Source organism: Cryptomeria japonica, chromosome 3 (genome assembly GCF_030272615.1).
Source record: "Cryptomeria japonica chromosome 3, Sugi_1.0, whole genome shotgun sequence".
Classification (NCBI taxonomy): domain Eukaryota; kingdom Viridiplantae; phylum Streptophyta; class Pinopsida; order Cupressales; family Cupressaceae; genus Cryptomeria; species Cryptomeria japonica.
Window position 1 is genome coordinate 191,366,337 of NC_081407.1, and position 14,325 is coordinate 191,380,661.

The window sequence follows — 14,325 nt, forward strand, 5'->3', positions numbered from 1 at the left end:
TACTAAGTTTCAAAATTGAAGATAAGCATTCCAATTAGATATACAAGAGCATTGCTGTAAGATTTATGAGAAATTTTGACACCATTTATCTAAATTAGTATTAATTTTATATCCTAGAAGCAACATACTAAGATGATTACTAGGATCAAATACATCAACAAAACCCATAGAATGTGGGGAGACTGCTAGCTTAATATTTATTTACATATGCAATAACACTCTTTATACATAATTGGGTTCAATGTCAAACAGTGAAAACATAAGACAATCAAAATATTATCAAGAATTTAATTTATAACATCTTTCCTTTGCACAATCAATGAGATAACAGATTGGATCCACTGTATATATTTTCCTCATTTGTAAATGGAGGTGAGAAACCTAAGTAGCCAGTGTGGGGGCAGATGATATATCTTTTGATACAATAGTTGATAGGATGCCCAAGTTTTGTAAATAAACAAATTCCTCCAAAATTTTATAAAATGGGAGGTACCCATATATGTAATAAAACAATCCCAAGTTGCCAAGATGGCCAAGTTTTTGTAAGCAGAAAAATTCCTAAGACCATTCCAAAATTTTTATAAAATGGGAAGTACCAGTAAGTGTTATAAAAACTTCCCATCCTTGTTTTGTTTCTTCAGATAAGGTGCTATATAATTACTAAGCAATGTTAGCAACATTCTATAGAATATGAATTTAAGTAAATGCCGTGTAATAAGAGACTTTTTATTACCAATGTTCCACGGGCATTGGGGACGGTGGGATACGGGGACGTGGGGACGGGCTTTGGGTACAAGGAGACAATGGGCTTAAGTTTTGGGGACGGCTTTCGGGGATGGGGAGACGTGGACCTTGGGAGACGCGTCCCCGTGGAACACTGTTTAAAACATATTTCATCAAAAAAAATGAATTCCCTTTCAGAAGCAGTGATACAATATTCAAGATTCTTATTTCACCCTGATGACAGGAAAAGAGGAACAAGTTCCGATCAGCCAGATTTTTAATCTCCCTCACCAAGGAGAGGAATACTAACATCAAAAATCAATAGCTGCATGGAGAGGCTTCCTATAACTATCCAGATGCAGAAGCAATGCTGCAACAGAATATTTTAAGTATCTTCTCACAGAACCTATTGTACAGTGGAAGATAACTTTACTTCTACTTCTTGAATGCAAAACACAGTGAATTTGGCATATCCCATCACAAGAACAAAGCTGGAAAAGCTTATTCCCAGATTACAAACCCTGCTCTGTGTTGACGTGTTTTTTATGCACATGCAAACACAAAATAAAATACATAAAGGTACCTTATCCTCTCTTGAATAAAGCCTCTGAATGCTAAAGATATCGCGAAAAGGATCAATCAAGATGACTTCAAGGTTCTTCGTTGTAAGATCTCTACATGTGGATAAGCTCTTTGTGGTATGATGTGATTTGCTGGAATCACAAGGGAACTTACACTCAATGACCTGAACGTCTAATTTGCTGGAATCACAAGTCCTACTAACTAACTGGAAGACAAACAAATGGCAAAAGATGCAGGGTTCAGGAAGTCTACTCTACTACCTAGAATGCGAGAATATGGATGAATGACTAGGTGGATTCCTACTGGGCTGGGTCTCACCATCAGGCTGAACAATTCAACACCAACTCAATGCGATCTTCTAAGGGATGCTTCCAATATGTTTAAATCGTACATCATCTGACAATGATCACCATTCAAGAAAATGCATGAAATAATGGACGTGTAATGACTTATGATTAAGCTCATTTCATTCCAGTTGACCACGCAAGGCGTCCTTACAATCAGTAAGAAGCTAGTGGTATGGATTGAACAGATTCCACACAGGTGCATTCAACAATTTCCTTCATTCGATCTAATCATCTACCATCTAGAATTAAAGATTCAACAAGAAATGACACACTTCACCATTACTTCAATGAAAATGGAGTTTGTTTACAATCAATGGCAACAATTTCTTCCCTTGTCCTCCTATTCTACTCTAATTGCTATTCTATCAACTAACTATTCACCTTCTAACTACTCTCTATTCACTAACTCCTTTCTAACTCCCTTACAAAATGAAGAGTCGAGGCTTATATAGTGCCCAAAATACAATTCGATGGCTAAGATCAATTTGAGATCAACGGCCAGGATTCAACAATGAAAACCCTAATTAGGGTTTGTTACAACCATTACATAACATTTAATGCTTGACCAATGATAAAATTGTATTAATTGGACACATGTCCTCTCTGGAAAATTCGACCAATGGATAGCTGGGGTAGGTACATCGAAGTTTGTGCCACCTCCCATGAGATAGGTACATTGAATATGGACATGCTGAGGTGGACCAATCCGACTGGAGAAGTGATGACTGGGATGCCACCTCGTCTGACACTTGGTTGATGCCAATTTGATGTTGCTGAGAAGCTAGCTTTAATTAACTCTTCTGAAACTATCTGCTTCTTCAACGAACCCTTGCTCTAACCTCTTTTGTCTTTGATGTGCAGGATGATGATGTACCTTGCCTTGGAATGCTGGATTGGAAGAAGTTATTACTGATGATGCTTGACCGAAGAAGGTCGTCCTTGTCGATGCTAGACTGGAGGAGGTCGCTCTTGTCCTTGCTTGATCTTCTTTGATGATACTGAGCTGGAGGAGATCATCTTTGTCCTGGACCGGATCTTCTTTGATGAGAGCCTGCCGACCTGTAGATCTTCGGCCTTAGGAGTCACCATCTTGATACCTACACAACATTTCAAAATTAGTAATATATCTTGAAGTCTAGAAATTAAACTTAAAAGGAAGATTTAAGATTTTAATTAGGAAACTTCATGATAAATCTTGAGTTATCATTTCCTAATTAACCATGCAATACTTAGATTTTTCCAAAACAAATGTCCACAAATCAAACCTTAAACAAGGGTGTCAAGATGATTTTGCCATACCTCCTCTTGAGTATTAAACTCTAAGAAATGATGCAAAAAATGGATTTTGCTAGGCAAAATTTAAATCAAAATTCTCCCTTGGATGAATTGCACCTCCTCTAGCTTCAAAAGAATAGACTCCACCCTCTTTGATCTTCAACACTTAGTAGAAATTCGCTCCACTCTAGCTAGATTTCTCTCCTCCAATTCGCACTTCAACTTTGCACTTGAAAAAGGATGAATGAATGATTTGAAATACGAAACAAACCCCTCCAATATATAGAGCGCTCACCTCTCTTCTCTCCAAGGCCGACTTGCCAAAAGGGAAATGAAAATGAAATAAAATCCTCCTCAAAAGAAGGCCGACTTGCTTGTAAAAGCAAACAAATGTATTTGAGCACTCAACTTGTAAATTTTTAATTTATTTAAATTAAGTTTAATACCTCTAAGATGCTTATTTTGATTATTTCAAGGTACAAAATTAATTTATTAAATTAAAATGCCTTTAATTTAATGCGAATTTGATTTAATCTTTCCAAAGGCTTTGAAGTGAGCAATTTTGAGGATTTTAAGGAATATCAATGCTCAATAATGTAAAAATGAAGGATATCACCAATTTCGCCCTGGACCTTCAGTGAAGGTCAGGAGCGATTTTCAATCTTGCTCTTAATCCTTCATCTTTTGGATTCCAAATTGCTTCCAAGACATAAAATATCATCTCTTCTTCCTATCCACACAAGATTTGGTCTCAATTCCTCAAACAAAGGAGAGGATCCTGAAAAATTGCTATGGGCCCTCTCTGAGGGTCGGGAGCGACTTTTTGATTTTAGGCTTGATTCTTCATCATTTTTCATTGAAACTTCATTCGTCATTTAGCAACATCCTTCCTTTATCCACTCCATCCAAATTCGCTTTGTTGTTGCAAGGTAAAATGAGGATTTTCAATAATTTCGCTCTGGGCCCTCTCTGAGGGTTAGGAGCGATTTTTCGCTGTGGGCCCTCTCTGAGGGTCAGGAGCGATTTTTCATTTTCTGACAAAAATCATCAAGTTTCAAAGGCAAAACAATATTCATCATGTTTTTGGAGGTCTCTTCGCCTTATCCTAACCTTGCCTTAGCACCATTTTGAAGAAAACATGCATTTTTTTAAAATCTCGCTCTGGACCTTCAGTGAGGGTCAAGAGTGACTTTTTTAGTTTTAGGCAAATTCCTTTATCTTTTAATCTTCAAATCACCTCCAAGGCATAACACATCACGTTCTCCTCCTGTCCAAGCAAGATTTTATCTCAATTCTTCAAACCAAGGAGAGAAAACTAAAAAATCGCTATGGGCCCTCTCTGAGGGTCCGGAGCGATTTTTGTAATTGCCTTCAAAATATTGATTCTCAACGATTTCTTTTCACTTCAAGGCTTTTCAAACATCGTTTCAAACCCATGCCTAGCCTTAGCTTTCCTCAAACTTGGATGAAAAATTCCCATTTTAGGTTTCTCGCTGTGGGCCCTCTCTGAGGGTTCGGAGCAATTTTTCGCTGTGGGCCTTCAGTGAGGGTCAGGAGCGATTTTTTCATTTTGGGTTGATTTCCTCGTGTTGATCCTCCAAATTATATTCAACGGATAGAACATGTTTTCCTTCATCCCTTCCAATCATAAAATCACTTTGATCTTGCAAGAATAATGCATATTTGAAAATCTCGCTATGGACCCTCTCTGAGGGTCAGGGGCGATTTTTGCTACCTGGACCAAAATGTTTCACTTTTCATCTAAAAATCACTTTGCCAAGGGAGATATGTCTTGTGCTTTGCTATGAATAGAATTTCACATCCAAGAAAGGTCCCAAAATGTGCACACAAAGAAAATCGCTGTGGGCCCTCTCTGAGGGTCAAGAGCAATTTTTCCTTTCCTGGGCAAAACTCCTTCAATTTATCATCTTTAATCAAGTCTAGATACCTCATTATGTTCATTCTATCCTTCATCATGCTCTTGACCTCTCAAATCGACCAAATAAGGCTAGCAATGACCCTTATAAGATTTCTCGTTGTGGGCCCTCACTAAGGGTCAGGAGCGATTTTCGTTGTGGGCCTTCACTGAGGGTCAGGAGCAATTTTCGCTCTAGGCCTTCACTGAGGGTCAGGAGCGATTTTTTGACCTTTTGAACTCTCCGTCAGGATAATTTTATGGAATATAACATTTAAGTATAAGTTATACTTTAAGTTATATTCCATATATACTTTCAGGATGTTTGAGAGTGGTTTCAGACCTCCAGGAGTTATATTGCAAAATCTAGTTTTTGGAGGTTTTTCAGTTTCCAGACTTAGTCAAAATTCAGGATCAGGACATTCCAGACTTAGCCAAATTTCAGGATTAGGACTTTCGAGACTTAGCCAAATTTCAAGATCAGGACTTTCCAGACTTAGCCAAATTTCAGGATAAGGACATTCCAGACTTAGCCAAATTTCAGGATAAGGACATCACTCCAGCAGGACCTACTATCCAGGTGATCCCCTTGGCGACACTCAAAATGCAAAGGCTAACAGACAAAACCCTAAAAGACCTAAAAACAAACCCTAGAAAAGCAAAAAGCAGGGGTCCCCATTTGCAATGGGGCGATGTGTGAAAACGTCACAACACTCTGGTAGGGTTCCCAATACTGTTTCTTCATGATTTCTGGCATGTAATCAGCAGTGGATGAATGCACAAAATGTCAAAAAATAAACGAGTTCTCAAGTGCATCAACACTACCATGCTGGTTGTCATTCCATGCAAGAAAATGCAAACTCATTCAGACAAGTTAGTGCTCCTATAGGCTACCCAAGTATCCAACAAACAAGTTAGTGCTCTTAGAGGTAACGAAGCAATTGCACACAGCAGACAAAGTGTTAAAAGAAAGAAAGTTGACAAGGGTGCTATATACGTTAACCATTGCAGACGCAGATGTTTTCATACATACCGTTGTTTAAGCAGAGAAATCAGGGGATGAGTTAGCTTCATTTGGTGTGCAGATGCATACAAGTAGAAAGTTATGATCCTACTAGACTTGGGAGAAAAGCATATGGGAGATGTTACGAACATAATGCCAATATAGAAGACTACTAGGCATGCTGTATGGATGAGTTTGAGATAAAAAGAAGAAATTATTCCCGGCTGAATATCAAGCAAATAAGAATAAATAAGTTCACTCAAGTACCTTACCAGGTGGAAGATGATGCGGATTCCATACAACATCGCTTATATGAGCCCATTAAGGATCAGGCACTACCTCCGATTGATTGGTCACAGGATCCAGTGACTACTTTAAATATGATAATGAGAGCGCCAAAGAGGTATACAAATATATGCGTACATTAACAGATGGATAAATTGAAGCAAAAAGGGGTAAAATTCACATTTGATTTAATGGGAGACTTGCAGTCTCAATCATCTTCGGATGATCGTGATGATGATGAGACAGAGGATGAAGTTCAAGAAAAAGAAGAAACTCAGAAACAGAAGAAGAACAAGACAGTACTAGAAAGAAAGCCTACCAAGAAAAGAAATAGGACTGCTCCATCAATTGATAATCCTAGTCTGAAGAGGACAAGAACAAGGGCAGCCAAGCCTCCACACGCCACCTCAAACCAAGATATTGCACATACTTCTCAAGCTGATCTCACTACATCAAAAGTTCAAGTAGATACCTTGACTGCATCTTCTGCTGCACCCCAGGATGAGATGTTTAAAGTGGAGGTTGTTAATTTATCAGAAAGATTAAAGCACCAAGAGAAACAATTACAGGATGAAACAGCCCAAGTAGTTTATCAACAAGAGACATTTTCTCATAATCTTCCCTCAGTTCCTGAATTAAAGAATGATGACAGAGTTTGCAAAGAAACAGAAAATTTATCTACAAGAGTGGAATATAGAGAAGAAGAAATAAATAAAGAAGCATGTGAAGAAATATTTAATGAACCTCCTCTCTTGGAAAAAGAACAGCATAATACGGATCAGCCCTTACATGTTGAGGATACAGTAGCAAATGCTAAGGATAGGAATGTAGAAAAAGGAAAAGAACAAGTCTTAGAAGATAATCAATTGCCCTGTCTTAACAGTAGCAAGCAAAGCGTCACAAACAAACAAGTCATAATTCCAGAGGAACAAGAGGGTAATAACAGAACTGAACAGGCAGCTGCTCCTGCATGGTTACAACAAAGAATGAAGGTCAAGACGATTGAAGGTACAGCCTACACGAGCTTAGATGACTTGTTTGCAAGCATTGGGTAGCCAAAAGAAAAGAAAAGACCTAGAACATACTCCAAAATAACAAGGGATGAAAAGCAGAACAGAGTTGTGCATATAGCAGTTCCTGCTGCAGATAAGACAAGGAAATCACCCCTGAATAATAAGGTTGTATCAGTAAGCATGGGACAGGTCACCATGGTACAAGAAGTGGAGGGATTTCATGACTCTTCAGAGGCCATAATCAGAAGGTTGCAGAAGGAGACAGAGAAAAAAAAAAGATACAAGGCTAGGGCAGAGCAAGCAGAAAAATGTCTACCTCCAGCTATTCTTGCTAGGAGGTCGGTCACCAAGTTTGATGAGATAAGGGCTACAGCCAAAGTGACTAAGGATTGGCTGAATGATCTATATGAGAAGGGGAAGCACATATTGCAAGAATTACTTCTTGAATACCAAGCTACAAAACTATACATGAAGAAAATGTGGAAGATAGACACTCACAGCAAGGATTTTGATACTATCTCCAATAAGGTCCCACTTTACATGTATTTCCTGACCAAAATTGATCAACAAATTTTGATAGATGCAGGAATAATGGAGAAAGACAAAATTAAAACAGTTAACAAAGGGTGTCATGCCTTGCGCTTTTAGGACACCATTAGCACAATTAAAGGAGATATGTGCAGACTAGAGGTAATGATAAGTGGGATAAGGAATGGCTGTTTGACTTTTCTAAACACCATGATAGGAAATGAAAAGGATAAAATGGCCCTTTATGCATATAAATTAGGGTGGGATAAATCCTTCACACCCAAACACCAATCTCCACCTTCTAAGGAAAATCTGGAAAAGGCAAGTAAGCTGTCAGCATTAATGGATCAAAATGAGAAGGATGAAACAAATTGGGAGGGGCCCAAATAGAAGAAGTGAAGAAAATGGCATCAATGAGAGTCAAAGTCAAGACCATTCCAATGATGCCACAAGAAGAATTAGACACAATAACTCTGAAATTTGCAGAATTTGTAAAAGCTGAAAAGGCTGCTGGGAGAGATAAATGGAAAGATTTATCCAAGAAAGCATTAATCATTTGGGGAATTAATCGGCAAAACAAAAGTATAAGATTTTTTCAAAAAATAAGGAAAAAATCAGATTTACAAAATAACATGAAAAATTGCAGAAAAAGAATCAAAAACTACTTATTTTTATATTTTAGGGCATTTCCATAGCATAGAGATATTGTAAGCAAATAAAATAGACACTTTGAACACATGAATTGTAAAAAATAGATTTTCGTTGTTTATATTCATATCGCTGATTAAGTTGCACAAAACATACCACAACATAAATAATATCTAGATGGTGATAGATGTCAAAATGTCAATTACAATATAGTTTGTGACTTTGTACAAAGTCAACTTGTAAACTAAGTACAAAATTCCAAAATATTAACTATAGGCAATGACATGCTAGGGGGCAGGAGGCCCTGAAGATGAAGCTCCTAGGTGAGAGCATGTCCTAGCTCGTTCAATCCATTCAAGATCCAAGTTGGCTTCCCTCATGAGATTAAAATCTTCAGTCTCACGCGGAGGATCATCATCATCATCATCATCATCATCATCATCATCATCATCAACAACAACAACAATCAACTCACACTCTGCATCTATCTAATCGAGGTCAATTGGTGAATCTTCCTCAATAGTTCTTGATTTTGCCCATGTAGAAATTAGTCTTTGCCTTACAAGTGAAAAACACAATGAATAGTGAATACAATTTCAAAAACTGCAATATTAATATTCTCACCTTGAGTTTTCCTTGTCTTCAAGCGGAGGTTGTGGTGAACAAATACCAAGTCATTCATCCGTTGTTGTGATAGGCGGTTACATTTCTTGGAATGTACGAGTTCAAAAACACTCCAATTACGCTCACAAGTTGATGAGCTGCATGATTGGCTCAAAATGCACACTGCTGTCCACCTTAAAATTGGTATTTCGTCTCCAAAAGAAGCCCACCATGCAACTGAGAAACACATTATATGGAGATGATATTGTAGGACTAAGAATATCTTATAATCTTAACAAACTTAATGAGCATGTTGGCAAAATAAAGAGATTGTCAAAAGTTTATAGAGTCTACCTGGTTGGATGGTCTTCCTACTTTGCAAGGAAGCCCTAGAAGAGAGAAAACCCTTAGCCTGCTTGTACACTTCCAACTCTATTGTAGCCACATCAAAATTTTCCATGTTGGGAAACATTTTTTCTATGCACTTGAAAAAGCCTTGTTTGAGCTCAGCATCAATATCTATGAATGAAGTCTTGTAGAAAAACAAAGGATTGAGCAAGTATCCCGCAGCATAGAGAGGAGTGTGCATCTGTCCATCCCATCTCCTATCAATTATGTCCCACAATGACATATACCTATCTCTATTATTTCTCAGCTTACTTCTTATCACGTCCTTAGCCCTATCCATGGCCTCATACACATCCCATGTGGGGTTTTTCCCCATCCACTAGTCTCAAGACTTTTACTAAAGGCTCTGAAAATTCTACAATTTGTTCAATTGATTCCCAAAAGGTGGTAGAATACATGTATTCTGCCACTGCTATGTCATTTGCAGCTTTGCTTGAGTTGTGAAGTCAGACTCCATCCACTCAGTTGAAACAAACATTCACCTCAATTAACCTTTTTGTTCAAATAGTTTCTATAATGCAAGGAAATTTGTTGCAAATCTTGTCACCCCTGGTCGAACTAGCTCTTTGCCTCCTATGAAAGAGCGTATTATAGCCAAAATCCTCGTGTGATTATAAACAAATTCGGTAACCTTGTGAGCCTTCTGAAATGCATCCTTAACCCATTCAATTTTTCCAATGTCCTCTAGGGTTAGATCAAGGCAATGTGTTGCACATGGCTAAAAAAATAGAAGGTATTTATATGTCAAAAGTCTCCTTGTAGCAACACAAGCAGCAGCATTGTCTGTGATAAATTAAACCACATTTTGTGGCCCTACATCCCTAACTATCGCGTCATATATCTCAAACAGTACACTTGTGGATTTCATTTTATTAGAAGCATCTACAAATTTCAAAAAAATAGTGTCAATCTCACAAGAGACAAGGAAGTTAATGAGAGTTTGGTTTCTTCTATTTGTCCAACCATCTAACATGATGCTACAACCAGTAATAGCCCATTGTAACCGATGCTCTTTAACAACATCTTGAGCATCCTCTATAGCATCTTTTAGCATACCAACCCTCAATGACTCATAAGATGGGGCTTGAAACCCAAGACCTACAGCTGCAATAGCATCTACCATGGATTGCCAAATATGGATTTCTGGAAGCATGGAATGTCGTGTGAGAGGAGTAACAATAATTAGCAATTGCCTTCTTTGCTTGTTCAGTGACAGTTATCCTCCATCCTATACTCTCCAAAGTGGTTTGTGATACTGGTGTAGTACGAGGTTGGAAGAAAGTATTAATGAATCATCCACCTATATTTGGTCCAAGTGCTATAGAATTATGTATCGATCTAGATTCCCTGAAACCCCCAATCTTCACCATCCTCACCCAAATGGTTCATCCTAGGATTTGTAGAACTAAAACCTAGTTCAACCCCAATTCTTGCCTTTTTGGCCTTACTCTCAGCAATCCCTTCAAGAGATTGTTTTGCCTGATACGAGACATCTACAAGGCAATTTTTGCATATCTTGGTGTTATTTCCTCGTCTTTTGACAAATGTCATTTCAAACGATAAATTCCACCACTGATCTCATCTAGACACCAATTGCACTTGACCTTCATGCTATGCAAAGTCTTTTTGACGTGGCATTGTGATCAAGAATGAAATCTGCAAAAGCGTTTTAATTCAGTCTTTCAACATTTCAATGTTACAGTTGTATGTTCATAAGGGATGCTAACCATTTCAATGTTACAATCGTATGTTCTGAATATTATCTCGGTGTTATACAGTTGTAGATAGCATGTAAATTTAAAAATAAAAAAAAAATTTAAGGCAGATAGCATGTAGATAAAATTTTAGAGATGTGAGCCCACACTATAGAATAAGAAGATGTAGGAAAATATAAGGTTCAAAAACTGCATATGCGATCCCTAAATGCCTCTAGCACATATTCCATAATAATGCAGTAATATAGTAACCCGAATATAGCACTAATATAGTAACCTGAATATAGCAATAATATAGTAACCTGAATAATTTACTATCATAGTAAGCAGAATACAATTTACTATCATTCAGTTTGAATAACTATGATAGTAAACCGTATTCTGCTATCAGAAATAGTGGTAATCAGAATAAACATAGCAACATACAGTTTTACTATCATTTATTAAGCTTACAGAATTCATGTTTTACTATCATTTATTAAAACTATATGTTGCTATGTTTACTATCCCTTATGTTGCTATGTGTATTCATGTATTATGTGTGTTCTATATGCTAGCAAAACTGTATGTTTACTATCATTTATTAAGCTTACAATCATGTATACAGTAAGCTTCATTTACATAATAATAGCATACTAGATCATGTGTTTAATCCTAAATGATGCTAAATAACTGTATATATACTGTATTTCTGATTATTCTACTATCAGAAATAGTATAGGAAATTACTGTAAATACCTCAAAAATTAGACGGCTATTTATCATAAATTAGACGACTATAGACTCTATACTATCAGAAATACAGTTCTAAATGAAGGATTACTGTAAATACCTCAAAAAATGAAGTCGCCGGAAATGCCCTCTATCATGCGACCAAAAAACACCTTCTATTTGCTTCCCTTCGACTTCAACTTTGCCTATTAATAACCCTTAGCCACGAGCTGAGTGAGTAACCTTGAAAAAAGATGGCTAGTTATCGAATTTGGCAAACATTTTAGGGTTTTCGTGGCATTATTATTCGCGGGTTTTCATGCAATGCGACTAATCACGTTTTTTTGCGATTAAAACCAGAAAAAATCATTGAAAATAGGCAAAGAATCAGTCAACAATTTTTCCGATTTTTGGGGGGACTTAATCAAGAGCAGCACCAATTGCCAATTAATTGAGAATAATCGGGATTTTTCCCGACTATTGCTTCTTTGGATTTATCCATTTGAATTTAATATAATTATTATTTTGCAAAAGAAATATTAAATTTTGGCTAAAATAAAAATAATATTATAAGTCAAAAGTAACAATTTTTTTTGTCTTGTTGTATTGAGAAACGTGTAAATTTCATCTTGTAGTGGGAACAACTGAAAAGTAGTTAGAAAGTGGTTAGAAAATGGTTGAAATCATTTAATAAAAACTGCTGGTAGTTGTAACAGTTTCTATAAGGCAAATCTAGGCCATTGAAAGGATTTAATCTTAGCCTTTGATTTAGAGTGAGAATACTATAAAAGGGCAAGCCCTATTTCATTGTTCATAGGAAGTTTCACTGAATTGATCCAAGAACTCTAGTGAAATAAATGCAAAATCATTGATGTGGTGATCTATGTGTTATTTTTTGTGAGTGCATGGTTCATTCTTCTCCAAATTGGTTATTTTATTTCAATGCAAATTACTATGAAATGATTTCTAGAATTGATATTCAATGAGCCCTTGTTCATACCATTGGGAGTTAGCTGATTGTTAAAATCTGTGCATGGTTAGTCTAAACATCTCTAAATATTAGTGCAATTGTTGATTATATATGTTTGATTGCATTATATTACGGGTTCAATATGTGTGTTAGCAATCTAAAAATGTATCATCTCCATCGAAGATTGCACCAGTTTATGTTGAGTTGTGTTATTTTGACAAAGCTAGATCTGAAGGACTCTTGCCGCTTGCTGAGAACACCCAGTCAAGGTTAAAACATTTTTTTTTCCACTTTTCCTCACTTTTGACATTTGTTATTGCTCAAAACAAGAAGATGTAGTCTTTAATTTGCTGTTTTTCACATTTGGACATATCATTATATGTAATTTTGTAAACATTTATAAACTTATGCTGCTATCATACAAACTATGAGTATGAATGATGAAATTTCAAATAGAGTGTAATGTTTCAATTATGGCTCTTATGTTCTCTAAATGCATTAATTTCTTTTTGCTTTTTTATAAAACTATGATTTTCTTCTTTGCCGAGTCCTTTCCGAGTCCAAGTCCGAGTCCAATTTTTGGGCTGCTGAGTCGGCAGTGAGTCCTTGTCCTCAAACTTTGATTTGAACCTTAAATCTGTTAATATTTCATTAAAATCAATATTAAAAAATTATCACATCTAGGAAGCTGTTTACAGTTTTATCTGCAGAAAATCTATTCCAGAAATAGATGCGCAAGTCCCCTCGTGATTACCAGCAAACTCACATTACCACTAAGTTATCTTAAGTACAGTCAAGACCTGACATTTGGAACCTTGCAATCACCTCATTTGATTAATCTGAATAGCATATGAGATTTCCTTATTCAAGAGAGAATAGGATATAACCAGTATACTTTATTCTATGTTGTCAGAAAATGCAAATTTCCTCATCAATAGTTGGGTTTTCTGATGTTGCGCAAGTTGTGGCAGATTTAGCTTGTGTTTATAAGTTAGCTGGTTTGATGGTTGAGAGAATTTCCAATTTTGGACTTCATGTTGTGTACATGCTTTGAAAGACATTGGCAAAATAGATTGAATAGCAGCAGCCAAAGCTAGAGACATACAAATGTTTGTATGTAACCATCACACTTCACTTGCACTATCCCAAACATATGAAATTTCTAAGATTGGATAATATGAAATTTGAAAACATAAAGAAAATTTTAAGGTAGGAGGCTTGATCATTAGGCTCTAAAACCAAATGTAATGTCACTTTTCTTCTAGAGATAATTAAATATTTGCAGCATAATTAATACAATGGTTAATACTAAAGTTAACATAATTTGCAATGTATAATGTTATCCAAGATAGATATAAATAGCAATGCATACTATACATGTGATAATTTACAAGAACTCTAAAAGAAATATCTAACATGATAAATTGAATAACACAACCACATCAATCAATCATATTATCACCAAATTCATATATTATATTCTCAATATCTTTTATCATCAAGGGTTTCCAACACTCATCTTAATCTTGAGCACTTGGAATGGTCATTCTCACTCTAATAAGATTTCAATGGTCTTGGTCGTCATAGCTGTGGCACATC

The 14,325-nt window shown here is 36.4% G+C and overlaps 1 protein-coding gene across 1 annotated transcript in view; it reads right to left on the bottom strand.

Annotated features, from left to right (window-relative positions):
• LOC131037327 (mannosyl-oligosaccharide glucosidase GCS1) overlaps positions 1-14,325 on the bottom strand; it is a 207,367-nt gene that overhangs the window by 42,656 nt on the left and 150,386 nt on the right. The window lies entirely within an intron of this gene.